Source organism: Zalophus californianus, chromosome 11 (genome assembly GCF_009762305.2).
Source record: "Zalophus californianus isolate mZalCal1 chromosome 11, mZalCal1.pri.v2, whole genome shotgun sequence".
Lineage (NCBI taxonomy): Eukaryota > Metazoa > Chordata > Mammalia > Carnivora > Otariidae > Zalophus > Zalophus californianus.
In genome coordinates this window covers 38,623,163-38,638,678 of record NC_045605.1, presented here as the reverse complement: position 1 = coordinate 38,638,678, position 15,516 = coordinate 38,623,163, and the positions used below count along the sequence as shown (strand labels likewise).

General features: G+C 40.4%; 1 pseudogene; it reads right to left on the bottom strand.

Moving 5' to 3' along the window:
* Positions 1 to 8,199: 8,199 nt before the first annotated feature.
* LOC113913699 lies at positions 8,200 to 8,852 on the bottom strand (annotated as a pseudogene).
* Between the last annotated feature and the right edge of the window lie 6,664 nt (positions 8,853 to 15,516).

The window sequence follows — 15,516 nt, the reverse complement described above, 5'->3', positions numbered from 1 at the left end:
TCAGCATGTGCTCATTCCATTTGGTCACCAAGTCCTAACAGTGTTAATCCTAAAACATCTCTGGAATCCTTTCCATTTCTTTGTTTCTCCCTAAGTTAAGATTCTGAGCATCTCCTGTCAGGGTTGCCAGAGAACATGCAGACTGCCTAGCTACATTCGAATGTTAGAAAAACAATAAAAATTTTTTTTAGTATAAGTACATCCTAAAAATTGCACATGACATACTTGTGCCAAAAAATTCATTGCTCACATCAATTTCAAATGTAATTGGGTGGTCCTGTAGTCAACATTTTTTGTTGTTGTTGTGATGAAATTTACATAAGATTTACCCTTTTAGCAGTTTTCAAGTATGTAATTCAGTGACATGAAGTACATTCGCAATATTGTGCAACCATCAGAACTTTGCATTTCCAGAACTTTTCCATCATCCCAAACAGAAACTGTACCCATTGTAAAAGAACTCCCCACCCCCTCCCACATGCCCCAGGAACATCTACAATATCTTCTGTCTCTATGAATCTGCCTTTTCTAGGTGCCTTCTATCAGTGGGGTCATAGAATATTTGTCCTTTTGTGTCTGTCTTGCTTCATTTAGCATCCTGTTTTCAAGGTTCATCCATGTTGTAACATGTATCAAAATTCCCTTCCTTTTTAAGGCTGAATCTTATTCCATTGTATGTACCACATTTTGTTTATCCATTCATCTGTTGATGGACATTTGGTGTCTTTCACCTTTTGTCTACTGCCTTGGACATTGGGGTATGTCCCCGCTTTTATTTTTGTTGGAATTCACTAGAAGTAGAATTGCCAGATCATAGGGTAATTCTGTGTTTAACTTTTTGGTGGACCATTAAACTGTTTCTGCAGCAGCCATATCATTTTCTATTCCCACCAGCAGTACACAAGGATTTCGATTTCTCCTCATCTTTGCCAACACTTCTTATTTTCCATGCTTTAAACAATTATGTTTAGAATAGCCGTAAGTGTGAAGAAATATCTCATTGTGTTTTTTTCCATTTTATTTTATTATTATTGTTTGAGATCTACTCTCTTAGCATGTGCCAGGTGCACGAGACCATATTGTTAGCAACAGGTGCCATGTGGTACAGTGGATCTCTAGAAATGTATTCATCTTGCATAACTGAAACTTGATATCCAGTGAATAACATCTCCCCATTTCCCCTCCCCAGGCCCTGGCAACCACCATTCTACTAGGGCAAATATTTTCTTCCATTCCATCATTTCCCCCCTATGCTTCATTGTCATTTTGATTTGCATTTCCCTAATAGCTAGAGATGGTGAGCAGCTTTTTACGTGCTTCTTGGCCATTTGTATGTCTTGTAGAGAACTATCTATGCAAGTCCTTTGTCCATTTTTGAATTGATGTTTTTTGTTGTTGTTGAGTTGTAGGAGTTCTTTGTATACTCTGGAAATTCATCCCCGCTACCATATATCAGATATATGATGTGCCAATATTTTCTCCCACTTTATGGGTTGCCTTTTCAGGGGTCCTGTATTCTTATTTGCTAAATCTGGCAATTCTATGTGTGTGAGAATCCATCAACACCGGTGTTTCTCAACTGGGGATGATTTTACCCCACAAGGGACATTTGGAAGTGTCTGGAGACATTTTTGGTTGTTACGAGGGGAAGGAGTGCTGCTAACTTCTAGAGCATAGGGGGCTGGGATGCTGCTAAACATCTTACGATGCACAAACAGCCCCCAGTAACAAAACACTATCTAATCCAAGAAGTCATGGTGCCGAAGTTGAGAAACTCTGTACACTGCTGCTTATCAGCTCATCACCACCCGGGGTACTTAGGAATGGTGGCGCCAGTGATGACATGGCTCTTACAGCTTTTCCTGGGGTCCTCTGAGACTTAGTTCTGCTGCTCTTGGTAGAGGGGGAGAAACTGTGACAGTGGGAGGAAAGAGATCACAGTGAGGAGTGTTTAGAAAAATACCCTGCTCACTTGTTCCATGGAGATATGACAGCCAGGAACTTACTTCGTCAGCTCTCAAGGACCTGATCAAGTTTTATTTCTGATATGAAGCATCCCAGACAAAAGAAGTGCAGTAGTCTCCCCTCAATACCTGGGGGATACGTTCCAGGACCCCTAGTGGATGCCTGAAATCACAAATAGTACCGAACCCTACGTATGCTGCTTTTTTCCCTATACATACATACCTATGATAAAGTTTAATTTATAAGTTAGGCACAGTAAGAGATTAACAACAGCTAGTAATAAAATAGAACAATTATAACCATATGCTATAATAACAGTTATGTGAATGTGGTCTCTCTCTCTCAATATTGCACTGTACTCACCTTTCTTCTTGCAGTGATTTGAGATGAGAGATGCCTACATGAGGAGATGAAGTGAGGGGAATGATGTAGGCGCTGTGACCTAGTGGTAGGCTATTATTGACCTTCTCACTACAGTCAGAAGGAGGATCATCTGCTTCTGGACCATGAACGACTGCAGATAACTGAAACCATGGATTAGAGGGGACTACTGTATTTATTGAGCACCTATCATGGGCACTTCCATAAACAATTATCTAATTTAATTCTCACAATGATTTTGGGAAGTAGGTATCTTTTCCCTTTTACATGCAAATACATTTTTAGAAAGATTATAACTTTATCTACTTCTTAGATTGGATCACCTCCCCCCCCGGCTTTGTACCCCCATGTGTAGCTTATAGATGGAAGAATAGTAGAAACATAGAAACATAATGAATATTTGTCAAATAGGCGAAAGTTACGTGGAGGACCTAGGGTTTACCTTTCTAGTTCAAATGTAGGCTTTTTGAGAGCCAGGATTATTTCCTGTAAATTTTTAAATAGTACCTTAAGTACTTAATAGCATACTGCTAAGAACATAATGAGTGTTCTGTAAGTTCTCGGTTCTTTGAACTAAAGTGAACTGAGTTCTATTTTTGGAGCAAATTCATCCCTTTGGAACTTGATTGTTTGCCTTGTATGGGCCTTCCATGGATTCACAGAATCTCAGAGCTGACACATAACTTGGAAGTTATCTACTATGGCATCCAGCCCAACGGCAGGAGATCCTCTTTAGCAGTGGTTCTCAAAGTGTGGTCCCCGGATCAGCGACACCAGCAGCACCTGGGAATTTGTTAGAAAAGCAAATTATATGGCTCTGCCCTAAACCTGCTGAATCAGAAGCTCTGGGAGAGAGCTGAGTGATCTGTGCTGTAACAAGCTTCCCAGGTTTCTGATGCAGAGAAAGTTTGAGAACTGCTCGATTGCAGTCTTGGTGGTGTGATCTCTTTCTTGGACATGCCCACTAATGAGTTTCACCATATTATCAGATTGTCATTCCATTTTCATATAGTTTTAATTATTAGAAAATCTCTTCTTATTTTGAGCCAAAGTCTGCAGTGATTCCTACACATTGCCTGATTCTGTATTCTGGAGTTTAACAGAATGCAGAGTAATATACTAAATTTTTCTCTCTACAGATAAAGATAGGCATAATTTATGAAATACAAATCTGACATTAGAGTGATGAGGGTAAGGTGGACAGCAACATCCTGGGTTGCAACTCATCATGGGTGATTTGGAACTTGACCCAATCCCCTAAGGGCTGCCTAGGACCAGATCAAGGCTCGAACATCACAGCCAGGATTAAATTACTGTCTTCATAGACTTTTCTTTCTTCTCTTCCACTTGATTTTGGTGTCTCTAACACAACAGTAGATGGGGAACTCTCAGGGGGATTTCCCCACCACCTGCCACAAACACAAAGAAACCAACACTTGACCTTACATAAAGGGGAGCCTCAATTTCAAGCAGAGAAACTTGTCTTAATGCTGTTCACCTGTCTTTTGTGGACTCTTGTATTCTAAATGGTGGAAAGAATCTTAGGGGTCATCTAGTACATCTTCTACATATGAAAATAGAGGCCCAGATTACCAAACTGGCCCTTGATCCTGGGATATCTGGCTCTAATCAGTTTTATTTTCAGGCTATCACTTACTATCAAGACCTTCAAGACACATCTCCAAAGGCAAGGGAAACAAAAGCAAAAATGAACTTTTGGGACTTCATCAAGATAAAAAGCTTTTGCACAGCAAAGGAAACAGTCAACAAAACTAAGGGGCAACACATGGAATGGGAGAATATATTTGCAAATGATATTTCAGATAAAGGGCTGATATCCAAAATCTATAAAGAACTTAATCAAACTGAACACCCAAAAAGCAAATAATCCAGTCAAGAAATGGGCAGAAGACATGAACAAACACTTCTCCAAAGAAGACATACAGACACAAGAAAAAATGTTCAACATCACTAGCCATCAGGGAAATGCAAATCAGAACCACAATGAGACACCACCTCACACCAGTTAGAATGGCTAAAATTAACAAGAAAGGAAACGACAGATATTGGCGAGGATGTGGAGAAAGGGAACCCTCTTACACTTTGGTGGGAATGCAAGCTGGTGCAGCCACTTTGGAAAACAGTATGTAACAGTATTTTTTAACTCAAAAAGTTAAAAATAGAGCTACTCTGCAACCTAGCAATTGCACTACTAGGTATTTACCCCAAAGATACAGATGTAGTGAAAAGAAGGGGCATCTCCACCCCAGTGTTCATAGCAGCAATGTCCACAATAGCCAAACTGTGAAAGGAGCCTAGATGCCCTTCAACAGATGAATGGATAAAGAAGATGCGGTCCATATAGACAATGGAATATTACTCAGCCATCAGAAAGGATGAATACCCACAATTTGCATTGACATGGATGGAACTGGAGGAGATTATGCCAAGTGAAATAAGTCAAGCAGAGAAAGTCAATTATCATATGGTTTCACTTATTTGTGGAACATAAGGAATAGCAGGGAGGACCATAGGAGAGGGAGAGAAAACTGAAGGGGGGGGGGATAAAAAAAACCATGGAGACTTTTAACTATGGGAAACAAACTGAGGGTTTCAGAGGGGAGGGGGTGGGGGATGGGGTAACCGGGTGATGGGTATTAAGGAGAGCACGTGTTGTGATGAGCACTGGGTGATATATGCAACTAGTGAATCATTGAACACTACATCAAAAACTAATGATGTACTGTATGTTGGCTAACTGAACATAATGAAAAAAAAGATTTTCTAAAACATCTTTCTGGAGATATTAATTCACACACCACAAGATTCACTCATTTAAAGTGTACTGTTAGAGCATGTACAGAGAGTGGACCCCAGAGAGCCCTGAGCAGCACACCCACCACCAAAGGGCTAGTTACACACACCCGAGAGGAGCCACAGTGGCAGACGCCAGCCCAGTCACTGTGACCACAACCCTGTGCAGTGACAGGGACACAGGGCAGCTCACAGCCACCAACCATCAGCACTGCCTGGTGACACCCAGCCCCGCACCACCCCCAGTGGCCCAGGGAGTGTGTACTAAGAGCCTCACACTGAGGCACCTGCTGGCAGGGACAAGAATGTCACCGCAAGAAAGGTTGTGGAAACAGTAAAATGGTTGCATGTAAGAAAAAGATATATCTGGTTTCATCAACAGGAATGACACCAAGAAAGATGTATTTGTACACCAGACTGCCATAAAGAAGAAGAACCCCGGGGAAGTATCTTTGCAGAGACTGTGGGGCCTGATGTCCTCAGAGGAACCAATGCTTCAGGCCGTGTTGGTGCCCCAGGGCAAGGCAGGAACTATGCAGAACTATGCATCCTAGCCCCGGTTCAGTGTCCTCCCACAAAAGTACCAGAACAGTGAGAGTGGGGAAAGAGGGAGGGGTGGGAGAGTGCTCCCTGAGGCCAGGCCCCACAGCACCCCACCATGCCCAGGCTACTGATCCCACCTGCTGGCCACGGACCCTACCTTGGCAACCACTGTCACTCCACCCCTCCTGCGCAGGGGGAAGGGATAGAGAGTGCTGAGAAGCAGGGTGCAGGAGAGCAAGGTAGACCAGTGGAGGACAGAATAGGGACGGGGGCGGAGGGGGGGCAGTTACAGACAGCGATTCTCAGGGGTTGTCCATGCCAAAGACCGCCAAGAGAGGACAGCAATGAAGACATGGGGAATCAAGGAGATGAGACCCAATGGCAGATAGGTCTCGCCTATCGCTGCACCTTCAAACATGAGGGCAGACGCCCAGAAAGCCGAAAACCACAAGATGGCAGAGACACCAAAGCAGCCCATCCACCAGCTGAGAATTTGTCCATCTCAGAGAGCAGGGCCGAGTAAATGCTGGCTTGCCTTCTCCACCAGCGTGTATCCTTCTACAATCAGAAGAAGGATCTATGACCTTCCAAGCAATAAGAAATGAATGAAAGTTTTTGTGCCAGTACCAATACTGTCTAGATGATTACAGCTTTGTAATAGAGCTTGAAGTCATGGAATTGTGATGCTGCCAGCTTTGCTTTTCTTTTTCAACATTCCTCTGGCTATTCGGGGTCTTTTCTGGTTCCATACAAATTTTAGGATTATTTGTTCCATTTTTTTTAAAATAGTGGATGGTATTTTGATAGGGATTGCATTGGATGTGTAGATTGCTTCTAGGTAGCATTGACATTTCACGATATTTGTTCTTCCAATCCATGAGCATGGAACGTTTTTCCATTTCTTTGTGTCTTCCTCAGTTTCTTTCATGAGTATTTTATAGTTTTCTGAGTACAGATTCTTTGCCTCTTGGTTAATGGAATAGAATACAGAGCCCAGAAATGGACCCTCAACTCTATGATAACTAATCTTTGACAAAGCAGGAAAGAACGTCCAGTGGAAAAATAAAAGACAGCCTCTTCAACAATTGTGTTGGGAAAATTGACAGCCACATACAGAAGAATGAAACCGGACCTTCTCCTTACACCACACTAAAAATAGATCCAAAATGGTTGAAAGACCCAAATGTGAGACAGGAGTCCGTCAAAATCCTAAGGAGAAACACATGCAGCAATCTCTGCGACCTCTGCTGCAGCACCTTCTTCCTAGGAAACCCTCACCAAAGGCAAGGGAAGCAAGGGCAAAAATGAACTATTGGGACTTATCAAGATAAAAAGCTTTCAACACAGCAAAAGAACAGTCCACAAAACCAAGAGACCAACCGACAGAATGGGAGAAGATATTTGCAAATGGGACATATCAGATAAAGGGCTAGTAACCAAAATCTATAAAGAGCTTATGAAACTCAACACCAAAGAACTAGTGATCCAATCAAGAAATGGGCAGAAGACATGAACAGACATTTTTTCCAAAGAAGAGGACATCTAAATGGCCAACAGACCCATGAAAGTGCTCCATATCGCTCGGCATTAGGGAAATCCGAATCAAAACCTCAATGAGATATCACCTCACACCATTCAGAATGGCTAAAATTAACAAGTCAGGAAACAACGTTGTTGGTGGGGGTGCAGAGAAAGAGGAACCCTCCAACACTGTTGGTGGGAATGCAAGCTGGAGCAGCCACTCTGGAAAACAGTATGGAGGTTCCTCATAAAAGTTGAAAATAGAGCTACCATATGACCCAGCAGTTGCACTACTGGGTATTTACCCCAAAGATACAAATGTAGGGATCTGAAGGGTTACGTGCACCCCGATGTTTATAGCAGCAAATATCTGCAATAACCAAACTATGGAAAGAGCCCAGATGTCCATCGACAGATGAATGGAATAAAGAAATGTGGTATATATATACATATATATACACACAATGGAATACTACTCAGCCATCAAAAAAATGAAAGAACCCCAAAATAAAATGGTATTCTAAGTTCTCTTTGCATTTAAAAATCCACTGGGGGCACCTGGGTGGCTCAGTTGGTTAAGCGTCTGTCTTCGGCCTCAGGTCATGATCCCAGGGTCCTGGGTCAAGTTCTGCTTTGGGCTCCATGCTCAGCAGGGAGTCTGCTTCTCCCTCTACACCTCCCCCCTACTTGTAATCTCTCTCTCTTGCTCTCTCTCAAATAAATATAATCTTTCAAAAAATACACTGGAAATTCTGCATATCTTCATGATAAACCTTATTTTCAATGTGCTACTTCAATTTGAATACGGTTTGTTCTGACACGTCGTTTTTCAGGCTGAACACTAAAATGGGAAATTCCTGTAGATTTCCGAGTGGTCCTGCTGCCAATGGTGCATTCCACTTCCTTCCTAAAGATGATGGATGAACTTTCATCTCATTTTTTCCCTGACCAGCATCTGAGCATTGATAGTAACTGTTAAACTATTGCGGCTGTGCTGCAAAATATGAAACACCACCGTATCTGAAGATAATACTGTCAGCATAATTGAAAACCAGAGCTGCCAAAGAAACTGCCAAGATTAACTGGACTACTGTGTTTACTTTGCTGATGCTTGCTGGTTTTAAGTTGTGGTGACACAGCAAGGATGAAATACTTAGCAGGTGTTCTCAGTGTTGGAAGAAAATTCAATATCTGACATAATAATGGTAGCAGCAATATTTACATCTTTGAAATTATCATATAAACAAGTGAAACTGGAGTAGATCTGCACAGGTCAAGCTAATATATAGAGTGCTGATAGGGATTTCATCAGCAAGTGGACCAAGAATATTTTCCAAAGCTGATTAATAATTATCCCAATTTTAAGCAATAAATCCACCCAACAAGTCAGTGAGCCCAACTAGAGTGAAATCTCCTACTGCCATATCAAAATCTTCTCTAGTAATCAAATAGCCCCAAACTGGGGTCAAGTTGATTCTCCTCATTGGCAATGTATATGGAATTGTCCATGGGTTTTCCTACAGGCTTGGTAGTGCTGCCAGGCCCCATGGTCTGCATGGGTCCTCAGTAGCAGAATGAAGATCACCTTCCCTGTGCGCAAACAATGGCCTCTCCCGGGGATGGATCATATCTATCATCCAGTTTCTCTCTTCAGGTGTCTAATAAGCTATTTGGCTCATCCACTATTTGCAATTTCAATGACTATTTTTTTATTTCTAGAAATTCTACTTTTGAAAATTTCAATTCCATTGTCTCAAGTTTTTAGGGCTCAATTCTGATATTTACTGTGTCTGCTGACTTGTGCACAGGGTGACTTTTTTTCATTATGTGTTTTTATTTTTTTATTATTGTTACAAATATATATATATTTTAAAGATTTATTCATTTACCTTAGAGAGAGAGAGAGTGCAGGGGAGGACAGAGGGAGAGAATCTTCACGTAGACTCCATGCTGAGTGTAGAGCCCGACACGGGACTCGATCCTACGACCCTGAGATCATGACCTGAGCCAAAACCGAGAGTCTGATGCTCAACCGACCTGCACCAACCCAGGTGTCCTATATATTTATTTATTTAATTTTTTTGAGAGAGGGAGAGTGTGGGAGTGCATGCATGAGTGGAGGGGGGAGGGGTGGGGGGAGAGGGAAAGAGAGACTCTTAGGAGGCTCCATCCCAGCACAGAGGCCTGATTGGGGCGGGGGTGGGGGGGGTTGGGGTGTTCCATCTCATGACCCCTGAGATCATGACCTGAGTCAAAATCAAGAGTTAAATGCTTAAACGGACTGAACCACCCAGGCGCCCCTACAAATATGTTTTTATTGGAAATTAACTGGCATACTAAAAATTATTTTTTCTTCAAATTTATATTTAAATTCTAGTTTAGGTAATATACAGTGCAATATTGGTTTCAGGAGTAGAATCTGGTGATTCATCATTTACATATCACACCAGTGCTCCCACAACCAAATGCCCTCCTTAATCCCAATCATTCATCTAGCCCATCCCCCACCCCACCTCCCTCCAGCAACCCTCAGTTTGTTCTCTGTAATTAAGAGTCTGTCATGGGTTGCTTCCCTCTCTCCATTTTTACCCCTTCCAAATATGCTCATCTGTTTAGTTTCTTAAATTCCATATATGAGTGAAATCACATATTTGTCTTTCTCTGACTGACTTATTTCACTTAGCATAATACTCTTATTCCATCTCCTTATGTATTTTTTAAAAATTTTGATTTGTGAGCTCATCACTGATGACACTTGCTTTTTTTCTGGAGAGAAATCCTTGTGGACTGGATAGGCCTCCTGCCAGAGAAGAATTAAGTATAGTATCACTGTTCTGGATCATTTATTAGAAGAATTCCTTGGCCTGGGAGTTCTGACATAACCAAAAAGATGTAACTAGGAGAAAATGAAACACAAATCCTCATTAAATAAGGCTCCATGTTTTCATATTCTCAACTGAAAGTATTTTTTTTCCTCACTTTGATTCCAAACAAAAACATGGACATTCTTTGTTGTCATTCGGTGCTGGTAGATGGATTTTTTTTTTCCTAGTTCACCTTTTTAATGAGCATTCTGCTTTTAGATGGTCCTGGCTGTGTGTATGGGCCTCAGTTCTAACTTCTATTCTTTGCAGGACCAAGAACTTGTTTTCAGTTCTCACAAGGTGGTAAAATCCAAATGCCTAAGTTACTGGGTTCTAACATTTTCCTCAGGAAGCCACAGGCTCTGTTCTCACTAACTATTCTCACTACTCTCCTTTATGCCTTCTCTTGTTGCTAATGTTTATAATTTCTACCCTTTTCTTGTGAATTCATCCATGCATTTAAAATGTTATCTTTTTGGTCATAAATATATCCAACCTTTCCAGGGTACGAGAGTGGAGGACTTTCAGGTAGTTTACCTCTTTCTTCATATTGCCAGAATTGTAAGTCACTAGCAAGTTCCTTATTCGTTTGAACCTTAAGTCTCTCACCTTTGAAATAGAAATAAAGATACCTACCTTTGCCTCTGAAGTAAGCTAAAATACTCACCTAAATGCCTAGTCCAGATCTGGCATGTGGTCAGTACTAAGTGGTCAAATAAGTTCATTTCCTTCCTTGAACTATAATGTGCTATAGCTACTTTGCATCCTATTCTGCACAAGTACCCAAGGAAGGATCTAGGGTTGTAAATACCATGACCGCTGGAGGCATTCATATTAATTGATTCTGCTCCTGATACAGGAAGTAATTTGCAAAGATGATTTTTTTAGTCCACTCTGGCAAGTAATAAGTAAAGAAGAATTATAAAAAGCCATTCTATTAGGCAGAGATCAACAGTGAGAATAAACCAGGGACCTCATCCAGGTGAGAATTTTTTTTTCTGTTGCTTTTCAAGCATTTCCAGACTGACTTATCCCTTGAGCCTCATGGCAAGAAGGAGGTGTTTCTCTGTACTTTTAAACTTATCAATATACATTCCTTTGTTCAAATTCAGCATTTAGGGGAGGGAACGAAGAGGATATCACTCACTACCCAGTTATGTTAAATGAAATCAAAACATTGTGCCAACATTATTAACATTATAAAATTAAAGAAAGAAGATATTCATACTTAATTGGCATTGGTCCTATAATATTGTACTTTTAATTAATTTGTGATCCTTTCTAATCTTTTTTCATTTGTATCAATTTATATATTCTTTCAGTGATATTATAGATATAATTTGCACTATGCTTTTTATATCAGAAAGATTTTTCATCTTATCCCTAATTCCCTATGTTTATAATCCCTTTAAAAAGTTTTCTGTTGTGGTAAAATATATGTAACATAAAACCTACCATTTTTAATTTTTTAAAAGATTTTATTTGTTTATTTGAGAGAGAGAGTGTGTGTGCATTGCACGCCTGTGCACTTGAGTGAGGGCAGGAGCGAGGGGCAGAGGAAGAGGGAGGGAAGCAGACTCCCTGTGAGTTCTGAGCCAACCTGGAGCTTGATCTCACGATGCTGGATCATGACCTGTGCTGAAATCAAGAGTCAGATGCTTAACTGACTTAGCCAACCCAGGAACACCCACCATTTTAGTGTTTTTCACTGCACAATTAAGTGGCATTAAGTATATTCACATTGTTGTACAACCCTTACCATTGTCCATTTCCAGAACACTTTTCATTATCCCAAGCTGAAACTCTGCAATACCTGACACACCAACTCCACGTTACCCTCATCGCTCTCAACAAAACAAGACTGTAGGTCAGGTAGGGCAGCCAGTTGCTGAGGTCTGCTGTAAACCATTACAGCCATCCAAATTCTGCAGATGGGGAAGAAAGGTAAGGTTCCCTGACCATCTTGACTCTCATTGTTCTCACTTCTCCACCCTGAGAAGAAATGAGGGCAAAAACATCAAAACCATTTTTGATGGGCAATAACATTCCTCTTATCCTGATACACTGTATAGCATGTAACAGTGATGGAAATAAACAAAACAGAAACAAAACAATAGAACAGATCAATGAAACCAAGATCTGGTTCTTTGAAAAGATCAATAAAATCAATAAACCTTTAGCCAGACTCAAAAAGCAAAACAAAACAAAAATGAGAGAGAGAGAGAGCTCAAATAAATGAAATCAGAAATTAAAGAGGAGAAATGACAACCAACACTACAGAAATATAAAAGATTATAAAAGAATATTATGAAACATTATATGCCAACAAATTGGGCAATCTAGAAGAAATAGATAAATTCCTAGACACATATAACATCACAGACAGATAGATTAATGGAAACAAAATAGAGACCCCAGAAATGGACCCTCAACTCTATGGTCAACTAATCTTCGACAAAGCAGGAAAAAATACCCAATGGAAAAAAGACGGTCTCTTCAATAAATGGTGCTGGGAAAACTGGACAAACACATGCAGAAGATGAAACTCGACCATCTCTTACACCATACACAAAGATAAACTCAAAATGGATGAAAGATCTCAATGTGAGACAGGAATCCATCAAAATCCTAGAGGATAACATAGGCAGTAGCCTCTTTGACATTGGCCCACAGCAACTTCTTTCAAGACAACGTTTCTAAAGGCAAGGAAACAAAAGCAAAAATGAACTTTTGGGACTTCATCAGATAAAAAGCTTTGCACAGCAAAGGAAACAGTCAACAAAACTAAGAGGCAACCCATGGAATGGGAGAAAATATTTGCAAATGACATAACAGATAAAGGGCTGATATCCAAGATTTATAAAGAACGTCTCAAACTCAACACCCCAAAACCAAATAATCCAGTCATGAAATGGGCAGAAGACATGAACAGAGAGTTCTCCAAAGAAGACATATAAATGGCCAACAGACACACGAAAAAATGTTCCAACATCGCTCGGCATCAGAGAAATCCAAATCAAAACCTCAATGAGATACCACCTTACACCAGTTAGAATGGCTAAAATTAACAAGACAGGAATGACAGATGCTGGTGAGGATCCGGAGAAAGGGGAACCCTCTTACACTCTTGGTGGAATGCAAACTGGTGCAGCCACTCTGGAAAACTGTATGGAGTTCCTCAAGAAGTTAAAATAGAACTACTCTGCAACCCAGCAATTGCACTACTAGGTATTTACCCCAAAGATACAGATGTTGTGAAAAGAAGGGGCATCTCCACCCCAACGTTCATAGCAGCAATGTCCACAATAGCCAAACTGTGGAAGGAGCTGAGATGCCCTTCAACAGAAGAATGGATAAAGAAGATGTGGTCCCTATATACAATGGAATATTACTCAGCCATCAGAAAGGATGAATACCATCGTTTGCTTTGACATGGATGGAACTGGAGGGTATTTTGCTAAGTGAAGTAAGTCAGGCAGAGAAAAACAGTTTTCATATGGTTTCACTCATATGTGGAATATAAGAAATAGCACAGAAGACCGCAGGGGAAGGGAGGGAAAACTGAACGGGAAGAAAATCAGAGAGGAAGACAAACCATGAGAGACTCTGGAATCTGGGAAACAAATTGAGGGTTACAGAGGGGAGGGTTATGGGGGGATGGGGTAACCAGGTGATGGGTATTAAGGAGGGCGTGTTGTGATGAGCACTGTGTTGTGCTATACACAACTAATGAATTGTTGAACACTACATAAAAAACTAATGATGTACTGTATGCTGGCTAACTGAACATAATAAAAAAAATACCAACATTTTTCACAGAACTAGAACAAACAATCCTAAAATTTGTGGAGAACCACAGAAGACCGCAAATATCCAAAACAATCTTGAAAAACAAAAAGCAATGCTGGAGGTATCGCAATTCCAGATTTCAAGTTATACTACAAAGCTGTAGTAATCAAAACAATATGGTACTGGCACAAAAACAGGCACATAGATCAATGGAACAGAATAGAAAACCCAGAATTGAACCCACAACTATATGGTCAATGGATCATCAACAAAGCAGCAAAGAATCCGCAATGGGGAAAAAAGACAGTCTCTTCAACAAATGGTGTTAGGAAAACTGGACAGTTACGTGAAAAAGAATGAAACTGGATCACTTTCTTACACCATACACAAAAAATAAACTCAAAATGGGTTAAAGACCTAATTGTGAGACAGGAAACCATCAAAATCCTTGAAAAGAACACAAGCAGGAATCTCTCTGACATCAGCTCTAGCAACATTTTTCTAGGTAATGTCTCCTGAGGCAAGGAAACAAAAGCAAAAATAAACTATTGGACTACATCAAATTAAAAGCTTCTGCACAGCAAAGGAAATAATCAACAAAACTAAAAGACAACCAACTGAATGGGAGAAGATATTGCAAACTGAATCTCTGATAAGGGTTAGTATCCAAAATATACAAAGAATTGATATAACTCGACACCCCAAAACCAAATAATCTAATTTAAAAATGGGCAGAAGACACGAACAGACATTTTTTCCAAAGAAGACCTACAGATGGCCAATAGATACATGAAAAGATGTCATCACTCATCATAAGGAAATGCAGATCAAAACCACAATGAGGGTACCACCTCATACCTATCAGAATGGTTAAAATCAACAACACAAGAAACACAGGTGTTGGAGAGGACATGGAGAATAGGAACCCTTGTGCAGTATTGGTAGGAGTGCAAACTGGTACAGCCATGTGGAAAAGAGTATGGAGTTTTCTCAAGAAGTTAATAAGAGAGCTACCTTATGATCCAGTAACCACACTCCTGGGTATTTACCGAAAGAATACAAAAACACTAATTCAAAGGAATATATGCACCCCGATGCTTACTGCAGCATTATTTTCAATAGCCAAGATATGGAAACAGCCAAGTCCCCATCAATTGATGAATGGATGAAGATGTGGTATATACTGTGGAATATTACTCAGCCATAAAAAAGAATGAAATTGTGCCCTTTTGCTATGACATGGTTGGAGCTAGAGGGTATAATGCTAAGCAAGATAAGCTGGTCAGAGAAGGACAAATACCATATGATTTCACTTGTATGTATGAAATTTAAGAACTAAACAAATAAGCAAAGGGGGAAAAGAGAGAGACAAACTAAGAAACAGACTCTTAACTATAGAGAACTGTTGGGTACCAGAGGGGAGGTGGGTGGGGGATGGGTGAAATAGGTGATGGGGGTTAAGAGTACACTTATCATGATGAGCACTGAGTAATGTATAGGCCCTGTTGAATCACTATATTGTACACCTGAAACTAATATAACACTGTATGTTAACTCTACTGGAATTAAAATTAAAAACTTAATGCAAAACAGTAACAGCAATTGAAACCATATACTTGCAATTTAAAAGATTCATCAG